The sequence below is a fragment of the Leptopilina heterotoma genome, unplaced genomic scaffold, assembly GCF_015476425.1.
Source record: "Leptopilina heterotoma isolate Lh14 unplaced genomic scaffold, ASM1547642v1 Lhet_81, whole genome shotgun sequence".
In the NCBI taxonomy this organism is placed as follows: Eukaryota; Metazoa; Arthropoda; class Insecta; order Hymenoptera; family Figitidae; genus Leptopilina; species Leptopilina heterotoma.
The window spans coordinates 3713911-3728690 of NW_025111185.1; the positions used below are offsets into that span (position 1 = coordinate 3713911).

The window sequence follows — 14780 nt, forward strand, 5'->3', positions numbered from 1 at the left end:
AAAATGAAATCATCGATCTTGTCTATAAATTTTTTTGATTTCAAAATCTGAATTATATTATACGCGTACTTGAAGATAAGGTGTGCAATATACACTATAACTTTTTTAAAATCTTGTTGAAAATCTAATTCAACTATATCTAGTTTGTTGTTCCAGTCAAAATTCCTTATCGAAATTATTAAATACATTGTAGGAGATATATCCTGATATTTGGGTCACTAACTGTGTACCTCTTATCACATAACACATTCGTCTCACAAATTCCATATTCTTGACTATACTGATTACCTGAAGATCGATCATCTTACCGCAATGATTTCATCTGTTTTTACTTCTCGCTTTTTTCTATAAAAATTTTCATTGAGTATATAAATTACTTTGACAGGCAGTGAAATTTTTAAACAAAATAATTAAAATTCGCTTATTGCGAATGTCTTTTGTTTATACTTTTGTTTTTTGTTATCTTTAGATAGATTGTGTATTATATATTATTATTTGTTATAATTATTTTTATTTTATAATTAATTCAAAATTGTAATGATAAATAGAAATCATCAGAAATTTTTTCACTTCTTTTCATTAAAAGACTAAAATTTTGTTAAATATTATGTTTTGTCAAATTGAAATTATGCAGATTTTTGTTCTTTACTTCTAAGGAAAATTAGAAAATTGTTAAAAACTGTGATTGAGAAATAGAAAATTTATTTATTTTGCATTATTTTTCTTTATGAATCACAATTTTTTTAACAAAATTATTATTTTGTTTTAGAAAAAGAAGAAAAATATTTGCACAATTCCTATTTTTAATCTTATTTTTGGAACAGGTTTCTGACAGGAATTAAGACATTCAAAAATTTCAAATTCAAACCTTTTTTAAATTAAACAACTTACAAAAGTATTTTGCTATAAAACATTAAGATATTGATTGCTCCTAGTCGAAGACTCGGAGTGATCGATTTCTTCATGTTTTCTAATATTACCATATATAATTAAAAATGACCGTGAGATAAAATCATTATTTTATATTATAAGAATATATTGTTGCTGTATAACTTCATCAAAATTATTTTCATCATTTTAATTCAATTATTATTTTCTAGAATTTTAAATTATTTTTTATGAAAATAATAATTGAATTCCTTAAAAAAATTTTTTATTATTTATGAAAATAATTGAATTCCTGTGAAATTTTTTTAACATTTATGAAAATAATTGAACTTTGGAGAAGAATTTTGTTATTTATAAAGATAATTGGAATCTTTACGAGAATTTTTTTCAAATTTTGAACATAGTTGAATTTTATTATTTTCTAAAATTCTAATAAATTCTTTGAAATAATTCAATTATTTTTATAAATAGTAAAATTCAATTATTTTCAATACAATTTTTATAAAATTCAAAAATCAAATTTTTCATTATAATTATTAACAGAAACGATTATTTTAAACAGTTGAAAAAAAATTTTTTTTTAATTCAATTATAATCAAAGTTTCCAATTAAAATTTTTAAATTACTATACATTATTCCAAAAAAAAAAAATTTTTTTCAATACTTCAAAAGAATTTTATTTTTTATGAATTATTTGAATAAAATTAAATAGTAAAATATTAATAAATTAGAATTATTAACAAAATCGATTATATTCAGAAAATTAAGGAAATTTTTTGAAAGAATTCAATTATTCTCAATATTTTAATAAAATTTCTGGAATAAATTAAATTATTTTAAAAAATTGTAAAAAAATTCTGAGTAGAATTTAAATATTTTCTACAATTTCTTTAACAATTCAATATAATTTCAATAAAATTCTTCTCAAGAATTCAATTATTTTCAATTCATTTTTAATTAAATTTGTTAAAACAAATTTGCAAGAATTCAATTATTTTCAAATTTTCTGATAAAATTCTTTAAATTTTTAATATTTTTAAATATATTATTTTAAATTAAATTTGTGGAAAAAGTTTGCAAGAGTTCATAATTATTTTCAAACTGATAAAATTCTTTGCAATAATTGAATGATTTTCAATACATTTATTTTAATTAAATTCGTAGAAAAATTTGTCGAGAATTCAATTATTTTAATATATACCTATAACCTACACATACCTGTAATAAAATTCTTTACAGGAATTTAATTATTTAAAAATTTTTTGATAAAATTCTTTGCAATAATTCAATTATTTTCAATATATTAATTTTAAAATTGAAATATTTAATTAAAAAAATTAGGAGCCAACTATAGGTTATTTATTGGTAGGGGAACATAGTCTAGGTCGGCCACCTTTTTGACTTTTGTTTATAACTTTTTTTTAAAAATGAATTTGGACAATTGAAGTATATGGTTGGAAAGTCCTGTTTAATAGGAACATTTTTTCTGTACAAAGTAAATTGACAGGTTTAAAAATGAAAAAGTTATAAAGATTTAAAAAAAAAAAAATTTGTAGTCCAGGTTGGCCATTACAGTCAAGGTCGGCCATGTTTAAAATTCAAAGGGCATTAATCGTTAAAAAATAAAATAACATGTTTGGAGTTACGGAAAATTGATTCTTTATTGTTTACAGTTTGTAACTTAATGAAATAACAAAATAATAACAATAAACAATATAAAAAAATAAATATAAATAAAAAAAAATTTTGCACTAAAATATTAATAAAATTGAATAAAAATATTAATAAGATGATCAATTATATTATGAGTTATACAGAATTGCAGTTTTTGCAAATGAAGTAGCTCGTCCTCAACTTTGCGCATTTTAAACACATAGTGGCCGACCTTGACAGTAAGTAACATTACCGAATTGTTGTAACCATAAAGAAATACGTTTCGGGATTCGATTTTTTACTTTGTTTTCCTTTCAACCATGAGTCCCACAAATTTTCTGCATACTTGCCTTGACGATTCAATTTGTTTTTTATCTTTTATTAATGGTTTTTCACATTATGCACAAAACTTTTTTTGAGCTTTTTTTGTACCGACGTCACAGAAAACACAATTTTCGATTTTCCGAAAATGTAATTGAACAAAAAGTTAGGTTTCACTAAGACAAGCTTCGACAAAAATGCGCGTAGGTGGCGCTAGTGAACTTGACAAAAAAACGCGAGTGGCCTACCTAGACAGTAGGCCAACCTTGACTACATTCCCCTAATAATAAAATTTTGTTTATAATTGAAATATTATTTAACATAGATAAACTTATTTTATTTACGTTTTTATTACAAAAGACATAAGTATAACATAAATAGATATTTAGTAGATAAATTATAAAGTCATTTTAATTATTACAATCGACAATATTTAGCATAATTTATTAATAATTATTAGAATGTAATTCCAATGAAAGTCAATGAAATAACAAGTGATCGACATATATGTTGTAGAGGTTATAGCTATAATAATTATAGATTATAGAAAGTTTTTGTTAATTATTGTACAACAAAGGGAAAAAAGCAAATTACTCCGAATTAGTAATCTAATATACAAATTCTTATGTTCTACAATAAAAATAATTTATTGATTTTATTTTAAAAATTTGAAAGAATGAACATTATTGAATGTATATGGACCAACCTGGAGTCAATTGAAATGTTGCATTCATTTATAATCTTGATAAGATGAGCAGTATACGATTAAACCTTATCTGAGAGCGACAGATGAGGTATTCTTGAGCGCTATAAGAGTGTGTATATACATTTACAAGAAGAGATAGAGATACCTAAAGTCTTATTCTAACAATCCTTTCATTAAGCCGACTCAGATCTTAATACTTTAGTGACTCAGGAATTATGCATGACATATACTGTCATTCTATCATTAAAACTCAAATTCTTCATTATCTTTTCCAGAAAACTCTCACTAAAATTCAGTTTTATCCGAAGAAAATAAGTTTATAATGAATCCTAATAATATAGCAATAAGGAAAATGATTAAAATGATAAGAATCAACCAATATTCTTCCCCAATACATTTACACAATATATATAATTAAACTCTAACAAAAATAATTTTTTAAGCACAATATATCCGTTTGTATAAAATTTCCCTTTATCAATTAAATATTTTCTTTATAGAAGAAAGCATATATATTGCAAAACTTTTCCGCAAATGATTTTCCTCTCTCGTATGTATAACAAGTGCAAAATGTAGACATTAAATCATTAAACGTGAGCACAAAGTTGCCTTATGAATCCCACGCTCCAGAATTTGACACTGGTCCGCAAGACAAGTATAATAAGCAGATACTTGCGACAAGATACCTCCGCGAGTTGAAAAAAAAGGTACCCGTTTCAGGAGGCGCTTAAAACGAGAAGAGATTAACCAAGCTCGTTATGTCTGAGGTCGACAAGTGCACCACCAAATGAAATGCTCAGCATAAGTTGATGAACCTCGCGTATATTACGAGAAAAAAGAATAGTCACACATTGTCCCCTTTTTTTTGCACATTGTATATATATATATACTGGAACGCAATGTCAATGATCCTAAACACTCGCCGTGCAATTGAATATATCAAGCAAAAATTGAGAAGTCATCAAAAAAAAAGAAAAAAATGTTTGCATCATCATTTTTACTTTTGTTCTCTATATCATATCGATTTTCTTTAAAAATGAGACAAATTTCTCTCACGTGCATTCCACGTAATGAGATACCTTTCGTAATAGGAATTTAATTTTTAAAGTGTGTGGAAAAAAAGTTTTGAATAGAAAATAAAAATCAGTCTTAATTATCGTAATTGTCGCACTTATTTGTTGTAGAAACTGGGAAAGGTAGTTAGGTCGTTGGGTCCTCTAATAGTTTGAATTTTTAACAATTTTTTCCTTCTTGTTGCACATTTTTTCCCTGTTTTATTCCCTTAAATTAATAAAATCCCGAAAAACGCCTAAGTATATTCTCCCCGTTTCTCTTGAAAACAAAATATTTTACTAGTAAATAATAATTTGTACTGACTTTTTGCTTTTGAATTAGTAAATTTTATAAATAAACTAGCAAATGTTACGCACACTAGCGCGCGTAACGTGATATTCAATTTATTATTATTATTATGCAAATAACAAAATTTCTTATTTTCAAATATGAATTTTTGAATAATTTCAGATCCAATCTTTAAAAATCTAATCATTAACTAATTTACTAATTGATTATTCTTGTTTATTAATTAAAAAATTTTTAATAAAATTCTTCGCAATAATTCAATTATTATTTTCATAAATAATAACATTCTTCGTAAGAATTAAATTATTTTTATAAAAAAGGACAATTTTTTGAAAAAATTCAATTATTTTTAAACAAAATAATTATAGAAAGTGAATTTATCATTCGGCAGTTATATATTAAAGGTGAAGAAGCTATCAATTTTCCGAATCAATTTTAACAAATAAATTAAATATCTTAAATAAATCTCTATAAGCTCATGGGTTTCATATGTAAAAAATTGAAAATTGATAGCTTCTTCACCTTTAAAATAATATTTTGTTTAAAAATAATTGAATTATTAATTATTTTTAAGTTTTAATTTAATTCGTTCGTGAAATGATGTTAATATATAATATTAATATAATTTCACGAACGAATACAATTATTTTCTAAAATTTTAATAAATCCTTTGAAACAATTCAATTATTTTTATAAGTAATAAAATCTTTGCCAAAATTCAATTATTTTCAAAAAAAATTTACGAAAAAATTCAATTTTTTTCTTAATTTGTTATAAAATATTTAAAGAATTTAATTATCTTCTAAAATTTTTATAAATTCTTCAAAAAAATTCAATTATTTTTAATTCAATTATTTTTAATACAATTTTTTTAATACAATTTTTTTAATAACATTTTATGAAAGAATTGAATTTTAAAAAAATTTGTAATAATATAATATTTTTCAGAAAAATTTAATTATTTTCTAAAATTTTAATAAATCCTTCAAAACAATTAAAACTCCTTCAAAACAACAATATTTATAAATAATAAAATTTTTGGCAAAAATTTAATTATATTCAAAACCTATTTTGATGAAAGAATTCAATTTTTTTTCTTGATTCATTCTAATAACAAATTTCAATAGAATTCAATTATTTTCGTAGAATTTTAATAAATTCTTCGAAAAAATTCAATTATATTTAGATATAAATAGTAATATTCTTTGCAAAAATTCAATTATTTTTAATACAATTTTAATAAAATTTCATGAAAGCATTCAATTTTTTTTTAATTTTTAATAATATTTTTCGAAAAAATTCAATTATTTTCTAAACTTTTAATAAATCCTTCGAAACAATTCAATTATATTTTAAATAGTAAAATTCTTTGCAAAAATCCAATTGTTTTCAACAAAATTTCACAAAAGAATAATTCAATTTTTTAATTCGTTATAAAATTTTTCAAAAGAAATCAATTATTTTTTAAAATTTTAATAAATAACAATAACTAAATATTTAATTTCATTTTGATTAACAAATACAATTATTTTAAAAACTTTAAAGAAATTGTTCATAAAATTCAATTATTTGTAAAATTTTTAGTTAAAATTTTTAAAGAAAGTCCATTATTTAAAAAAAAAATTGAAAGAAATTCTTCAAATAGAATTTTAATTAGAATTTTTAAAAATTACATATATAACAAAATTCTTCACGGAAATTCAAATATTTTCCTAAATAATAAAATTCTTCGAAGAAATTCTATTATTATCAAATTTTTTTACAAAATTCTTTTTCCTAAATAATGGAATTCTTCGAAGGAATTCTATTATTATTAAATTTTTTGATAAAATTCTTTGCAACAATTCGATGATTTTTAATACATTTATTTTAAAATTAAAAATATTTAAGAAGAAAAATTATTTTAAAAATTAAGAAAGAAAAAAGGAAACAACAACTTACTTCAAACTGCGAACCAGATTACCGAAATACAATGATTATTAATATAGAAGAAGATTAATACAAATTACTATTTATTAGTAAAACTTTTTGCTATTTACTTAATTCAAAAGCAAAAAGTTAGTCATTGATTGAAATTAGTATAAAGATTTCTACTAATTTATATTTAGAGAGGTAATTTGTTTCTTAATTTGAAAAATTCTCTTTTTTTAATCATAATCCCTTCTTTAAAAAATTTTAATCCCCTAAATTCTTAATAGTAGTATACACGAAAAAATCACTATGATCCCTATTATAAAGAAGAGTAATTTCATTAATGCGATTATAGAAAAATTAGCAAATTTTCTCAAATGCATGAAATGTTTTTTCGGATGCTGCGTTTTCTGCGGAAAAAATCTCCAGTGAGTGAAAGATTTAAAAAACAGGAACGTGAAAGGTTTCGACCCGGGCACGCGTACCCTTTTTATTGCCACATTTGACCCCTTTCATGTTTTTGATGGTTATTATGGTCCCGTTGTCCATTTTGAACCTTCCTTTTTTTCGAGACCGAAAAGTCCAGTCGGGTCGGCCAATGCCTCGGACGTTAACTACAACACGTGTCGTTTGACCACTTGATGCTTTTTTCTCTCTATCAAAACCAACCTTACTGCTTTCTGTAGTAGCCACCTTGTCCTTCCTGATGGCTTATTCTCATCACCTCTCGTTTCTTATTTCTTGTTTTTATTTTATTCCACCCTTCATTCTGTACAGTTAGACAAACACAAATGTCATGAATAATTTCTCATTTCTAACAGTATATACTTCATTCTTCTCGTTCTGTTAAATCTTAAAAAAATTGTTACATCTTTATTGCTGTATTACGTAAATGTGATGTTAAAATTGTCAGTAATATTGTTTTTATGTCCATTTCGTGAGTCTTTAATCTGAAGAGAAATACGATGCTTTCAGATGCTTTTGAAGTAAAATCTTGAAAAATTGCGAAGGTCTCTGATATTTGGCATCAGGTAATATGATTTTTCCTTTGCCGCAATCTCCCGCCAAGCGATGAGAGGTATCTAAACTTTTTTAATGGATTTACGAATGGTCATAAATTTAGAGGAAAAACTCCTCCCATTCAGCGAGGAAATTAACGCCAAGGTAAACAAAATTTTAAGTTTAATCAGGGGATTTGAGAGAAGTTGGTTTAACTTTTCTCATAGTGTGTTTAAGAGCATACCTACTATTGAAACAAGAGACTCATCTTCCACCACATCATCTCAAAATGAGTAACATTGTTGTGCAGTATTTCACAAAGATAGTAAATTACAATTGTTACCCTCTCGACTCTGGGAATTTCCCACTTTTACAGAATTTTGCAGTCTTGTATATTTATTTCATCCTTTCATGCTTTGCTTCTTGTTTTTCAACAAACGACCCTAATATAATTTATTTGGAAGCTCGTTCTAAGTGCTTGTATATATATGTAATCATCTTTATGTTTATGAAACTTCTACTCTTTCTTTAATTAATTAATTAAATTAACTTAGTATACTACTTTTTTTTTACTATACCTATGTATAGTAAAAAAACAACAAAATTGTGAAGAATTTTATTAATTTTTAAAAACAATAAATTGCATTATTTTTATAATTTTTAAAATTCTTCGTTGTACATATTGAAAATAATTGAATTCTTGTGCAAAGAATTTTGTTATTCATAAAAGTAATTGAATTCTCACTAAGGATTTCATTAAAATTTTTGAAAACACCCGTGTAGAAAAATTTCTTGGCGCTAGCTAGCAGTGCTAGATACATGGTAAATTTACATGCAGTCTAGCGCTGCTAGCTAGCGCCACGAAATTTTTCTACACGGGCAGTAAATTAGAGTTAATTAGATCATTTTAATTAATTAATTTGTTAAAAAGTGAATTATTTCAATTCTGAATCTGAAATTATTAAAAAATTCTAACTATGCTATAGTTATATTAATAATTCTATACATAATCGAAAATAGACCAGAAGATAAATAAATATATGATATAAAAAAACTATATATATATATATACATGTATAACAAATAGGTATTATATAAATATAAATAAAATTTTATCTTTAGATATGTAAGAGGATTTCTTTAGATGAAAATAACGTTCGTCAAATGATCCATATTTCAAAGGCAAATAGTAGAATATATGTCTAAAAGTGTAACAATCGGATAATAAAAGAGAGTTCGTTCCTCATCAAGAGATAATATGGATCCGTGTACACAGGTGCTTTATTCAGATGCTGCGATATATTCATAACTATCACCTTATTTCATTTTTTTTTCTTTTTATTTCTTTTTAACGAGAAAAACCGTCCATCATCATCATCATGAATTATAATTTCACTTATATTCTTAATTATATTCTTTTAAGAATAAAAATCATTATTTATTGATGATAAAATATATAAAATTTGCAATTTCCAATCAATCGAAAATTTCCACTTCATTTAATTTCAAATATCAAATTAGTTTCAAGGATACGACCTTGAAAAAAATTAACATCGTTAATTAATCAAAAGTCTTTTTTTCTAAAAAGTGTATTCTAAATTATTAAAATTTTAATACACATTTCTAATTAGAAAAAAAATTAAATGTTTAAAATTCTTCGGGATTATTTTAGTTTTTTAGTATTTTTGTGCAGAAGGAAAAAAGATCAGGTATGTATAAATATAACTTTTATATATAGCATAGCACAGCATCTTTCGAAGAAATTGAGACGAAGGACTGGAATGCTAATAAGCAAAAATGAAGTATATATATATATCAAAGAGTGATGTTCTAAGCATTCTTAATTGAAATAAGAGAAAACGTCTGCGAAAACCAGGAAGAATGAATGGATCATTTGATCATTTATAAGATCACGAGCAAAGAAGTGCAATTTAACACGAAATCCGGAAGAAGACGAAAATTAAAACCGCGCACAGATATTATTATTATAAGTTTGACACAAAACTCCCTCGGACGGCACGTGTGTTTTTCAAGACAATCTCTCTCTCGTTATCTTATTATTTTTGTCAGTGAAATATATGTTTCTCATTTTAATTCAATTTCATAATTTGTCATGTGTGGCTCTTACAATCTGAAAGTTGAGACGTCTTTTTAAAAACAGTTCTTGAAAAAAACATACATTTCAAACAAAAAAGTCATTCTTCATTTGAATTTTTAAATAAAAACTATATAGAACAATATTTTTCTAGTTTCCTTATTCTGAAACAATTCTACAAAACATTTTAGAATCCAAAATGAAAATTGAAAAAGTATTTTTTTTTACAAATTGGAATATTCGTATTTCGTGGACCGGAAGTGACAAACTGGTTGGAATTCGCTTATGCTAGTACTCGGAGGTGATGAAAAAAAATCGATGAGCGCAACAAGCGTGCATATCGGTACACGCACACGTTATTTTAGTTTCGCCTGGTAGTTTCTGGTTTCCGATGCAAAGTTGCGGGAGAATAAGAAGGCAAGCACTTTCTTCATTCGATTTTACGTTTGGGTTTGCGTTATATACTGATTCTCTACGTGTAATGAGCCCACTTTGATGCCGAGCTACTCGCTCGAGTTCCGCTGCTGAAGAAAGTATTTCGTGGTTGCACAACTTTTACGATATCGCCGCATTATAAAGACACACCAACACATATCAGATCATTTAGTGCAAATATAGAAATTATTCTATTAAACTTATTTTCATATTCAACCAGGAAAATTTATTGAAACTTATAATTTTTTAATTTTTATCATAGTTCTTCTGCATTGTTGCATGACAACAATTTTGATTCGTTTTTTGTCTCAATTTGATATCCGTAGAAAAACTATGATAAAAATTAAAAAATTATACCTAAGTTTGAATATTATAAGAATATGAAAATAAGTTTAATGGAATAGTTTTCTGTCCCCTATTTCCCTAAAAGTCCCCTTTTTTTAATTTTGGGCCCTAAACGTACCCTATTTTGAAAATTTCCCCTAAAATTCCCCTATTTTTTTCGTCGCAGGAAATCAATTATTTTCAATAATTTTAAAGTGATTCTGCAAAAGAATTCAATTATCTTGGTAACCAACAAAATTCTCCCCCTAAAATCAATTATTTTAAGGATTTTTAATCAAATTATTTTCCAAAATTCAATTATTTTGATAAACATCAACATTATTCTTCTCAAGAATTCAATTATTCCTAAAAATTTTAATTAAATTCTTGGCAAAATTTCAATGATTTAAACAAAATTTAATAAAATACTTTGCACGAATTCAATTATTTTTATAAATAGCAAAATTTTTCGCAAAAAATTCAATTATTTTCAAACATTTAAATAAAATTCTTTGCAAAATTTCAATTATTTTTAAAGTTTTTCACAATTCAATGTTTTTAAATATTTACTATTTTCATAAAAGTTATCAACAGATTTAATTATAGAAAAAAATTGTTGATACAGTTCTACGAAAAGATTCAATTATTTTCATAAATATTAAAATTTCATTTACGAATTCATTGCAATAATTCAAATATTTTCATAAATAACATTTAATTCGTTGCAGAAAATCAATTATTTTCAAAAATTTTTAAGTAATTTTGCAAAAGAATTCAATTAGTTTGATAAACAACAAAATCGCATAAATTCTTCCCATAAAATCAATTATTCTAAGGAATTTTAATAAAATTCTTTTCCAAAATTCAATTATTTTGATAAATATCAAAAATTAATCACAGGAATTCAATTCTTTTGAAAAATAATAAAATACTTTGGAGAAATTAAATTATTTTCAAAATTTTTTAAAAATTCTCGTCAAGAATTAAATTATCTTTATAGGGTAGAAGTATACCACTTTTGGCCACTGCTCCAGTTTTGGTCATTTTTATAAAATTTTTATTTAATTATTTATTATTAATGAATATTTCTCAATATAATATTACAGTACTACAGGATTTTAAGTATTTCCTTAAGTAAAATACTTCATTGAACTTAAATATAAATAATTACAATGAATATTAACTAGTGGCCAAAACTGGCGTTAAAGTGGCCAAAACTGGTGCTTCTACCTTAAATAGATAGGAAAATTCTTCTCAAGAATTAAATTATTGTCAAAATTTTTTTTTAAATTCTTCTCAAGAAGTCAATTATTTTCAAAAATTTTAATAAAATTCTTCTCATGAATTCAATTGTTTTAAAAAATTATTATTTAAATTCTTCTCAGGAATTCAATTATTTTTAATAAAATTTAATAAAATTTTTCAAAAAGTTTTCAATTATTTTCAAAAATTGTTATAAAATTCTTTAATATAATAAATTTCATTAAAATTTTAATTAAATTCCTGAAAAGAAATTAAATATTTTAAAATGTTGTTAATACAATTCTTCGTAAAAATTAAATTTTAAGAAACATTCAATATTATTTATTTTTGTATTTAAATAATTGATTTCTCGTACAATTAAATTATTGTTTTTTGTACTTTTAACTAACAATTCTGTAGAATTAATTTTTTTTTAAAAAGTTTCATTAAATAATAATAATTAAAGTTATTGATTGAAAGTAGAATTTTAGTTAAAAATTCTAGAAAATGTTAATTGAATTGAAATGATACAAATAATTTTGAAGAAATGGCAGTAACAATATTCATATAATAATAAACTAATGATTTTATCAGTCGGTCATTTTTAATAAATTATTATAAAACATAGAGAAATGGATCACTCCGAGTCTTCGACTCCTAAGACTCGGAGTGATCCATTTCTTTATGTTTTATAATAATATTTTTAGAAGTAATTGAATTTCAATAGGTTTGAATTAAAAATTTTTGAACATCTTACTCAATGAAAAAAAAGTGATTAAATATTTATTTGAAATAAAACTATTAATGTTTTCGAATAATTTGACTTTTTGAAGAAATTTGTAAATAAATTTATAATAGAACATTTTTTTGAGCATTAATTTTTATAGAGTGAATCAGAATATTCTTTAGGGTGAGGAAAAAAGTCAAAATTGTGTTTAGAAATCAGGGAAAAATAAAGTTAAATTTTTGTGGCAACCCTGTATAAATAAATTATATTTTTATCATATTTAACCAATTTTTATGGTCCCCTAAAAGTCCCCTATTTTTTAATTTTCAGTCCCCTATTTCCCCTAAAATACTTTTTAGGGGCACTGTGATGCCTGGAATCATGATTTAAATCATAATTTCAAGCATATCAGTGCTGATAAAAGGCGATAAAGGAAGTTTTCAGATAAAATAAGCAAAAAAGGAACCACTTCCTGAATGAGAGAAGTGTCAAGGTTAACGATGATTTAATTTCGCATTTCGTGAGCAAAAGCCTAGCGATTTGTGATGAAATCAGAAGGTGGGATGGAGAATATAAAGATAAAAATGCCAGGATCGCCAGATGACGTCGAGACAATGAAGTTCATATAGATCTCTATACTGACTCTTTTTAGTTTCGGGTTGCAAAATAGCGATTAAAAATTCCTTCTCATTTCCGGAGGTGTCTTTAAAATCCCATTTGAGACACGTCTACTTTTTTTTACTTACCTACGGTATACTTTTTTTACTATACACATACAGTTTACTTTTTTTTACTAACATTCAATATTAGTTCACAATTTTTCTAAGGATATCAAATTGGGACAAAAAACGAATCAAAGTTGTTTTTTTTCTTTAAAAAATATTGTTTGACAAATCGAAAATATGCAGGTATTTTTTCATGATTCATAACAAAATAATAATAAAAATTAGAAAATTTAAAAAAATGATGATTAGAAACAAATGAAAAATATGCCCATTTATTTATGAATTTCTTTAATTGCAAGATTATTCAAAAACATCAATAACTTCCTTTGTAAATAAATATTTAATTATTATTATTTTTTCATAGGAATTAAGCATGTCAAAAATTTCAAATTCAAACCTTTTTGAAATTAAAAAACTTTTAAAATATTGGTATGAAACATGAAGATATCGATTGCTCCGAGTCAAAGACTCGGAGATTCATTAAGAATTGAAATTTTCTAAAATTTCAAATTAAAACCTTTTAAAGTTCATTTATTTGTGAAAATTGTAAACGCAACTCTTTTAAAATTGAATTAATTTTGAAATATTTGAGTAAAATTATTTATTTAATAATTTATAAGTCATTATTTTATGATAGTTGTTCAAGATTTAAGTTATTTAAAAAGAAATTATTTTCAGAAATTTAAAAAATTGAAGGATTTGTATTATAGAATTGACGGTAATTTCATAGTTTATGAGGCAAACAAAAAAGACACAAAAATTCAGAATTTTCTAATGAATTCTAAAAATTTATTTTTTTAATTCACTTTTTAACAAATTAATTAATTAAATTGATCTAATTAACTCTAATTTACTGTTATCAAAAATTTTAATGAAATTCTTAGTGAGAATTCAATTACTTTTATGAATAACAAAATTCTTTGCACAAGAGATCAATTATTTTCAATACGCAATTTAAATAAAGAAAAAATGTAATTGTTTTTAAAATTTTTTAATAAAATTCCTCATAAAAATTCAATTCAATTCAATTATTTTAAATACAATATTTATAAAATTCTTCTGAGAGTTATTCAATTAATTGCAAAAATTGAAATAAAAATGAAAAAATTCAATTATGAAAATAATTTAATTTTTTCAATAAATAATAAAATTGTAAAAAAATAAGTCCATTATTTTTAATAAAATTTTAATTGAATTCCTCGAATGAACATAAATTTTACTAAAAATCTTTCAGACAATTCAAATGATATCAAAAATTGTAAAAAAAAACTTTTCCAAAGAACTCAATTATTTTCGTAAAAAAAATTCTTCGTAGGAATTTAATTATACTTTATTATTGTGCTTTTTACTATACTTAAGTATAGTAAAAAAAAGTAGTACTGTATGTTAACT

The 14780-nt window shown here is 23.6% G+C and overlaps 1 protein-coding gene across 1 annotated transcript in view; it reads left to right on the plus strand.

The window, feature by feature from the left end:
* Positions 1–14780, plus strand: part of LOC122511260 (ras-responsive element-binding protein 1) — a 53093-nt gene that overhangs the window by 558 nt on the left and 37755 nt on the right. The window lies entirely within an intron of this gene.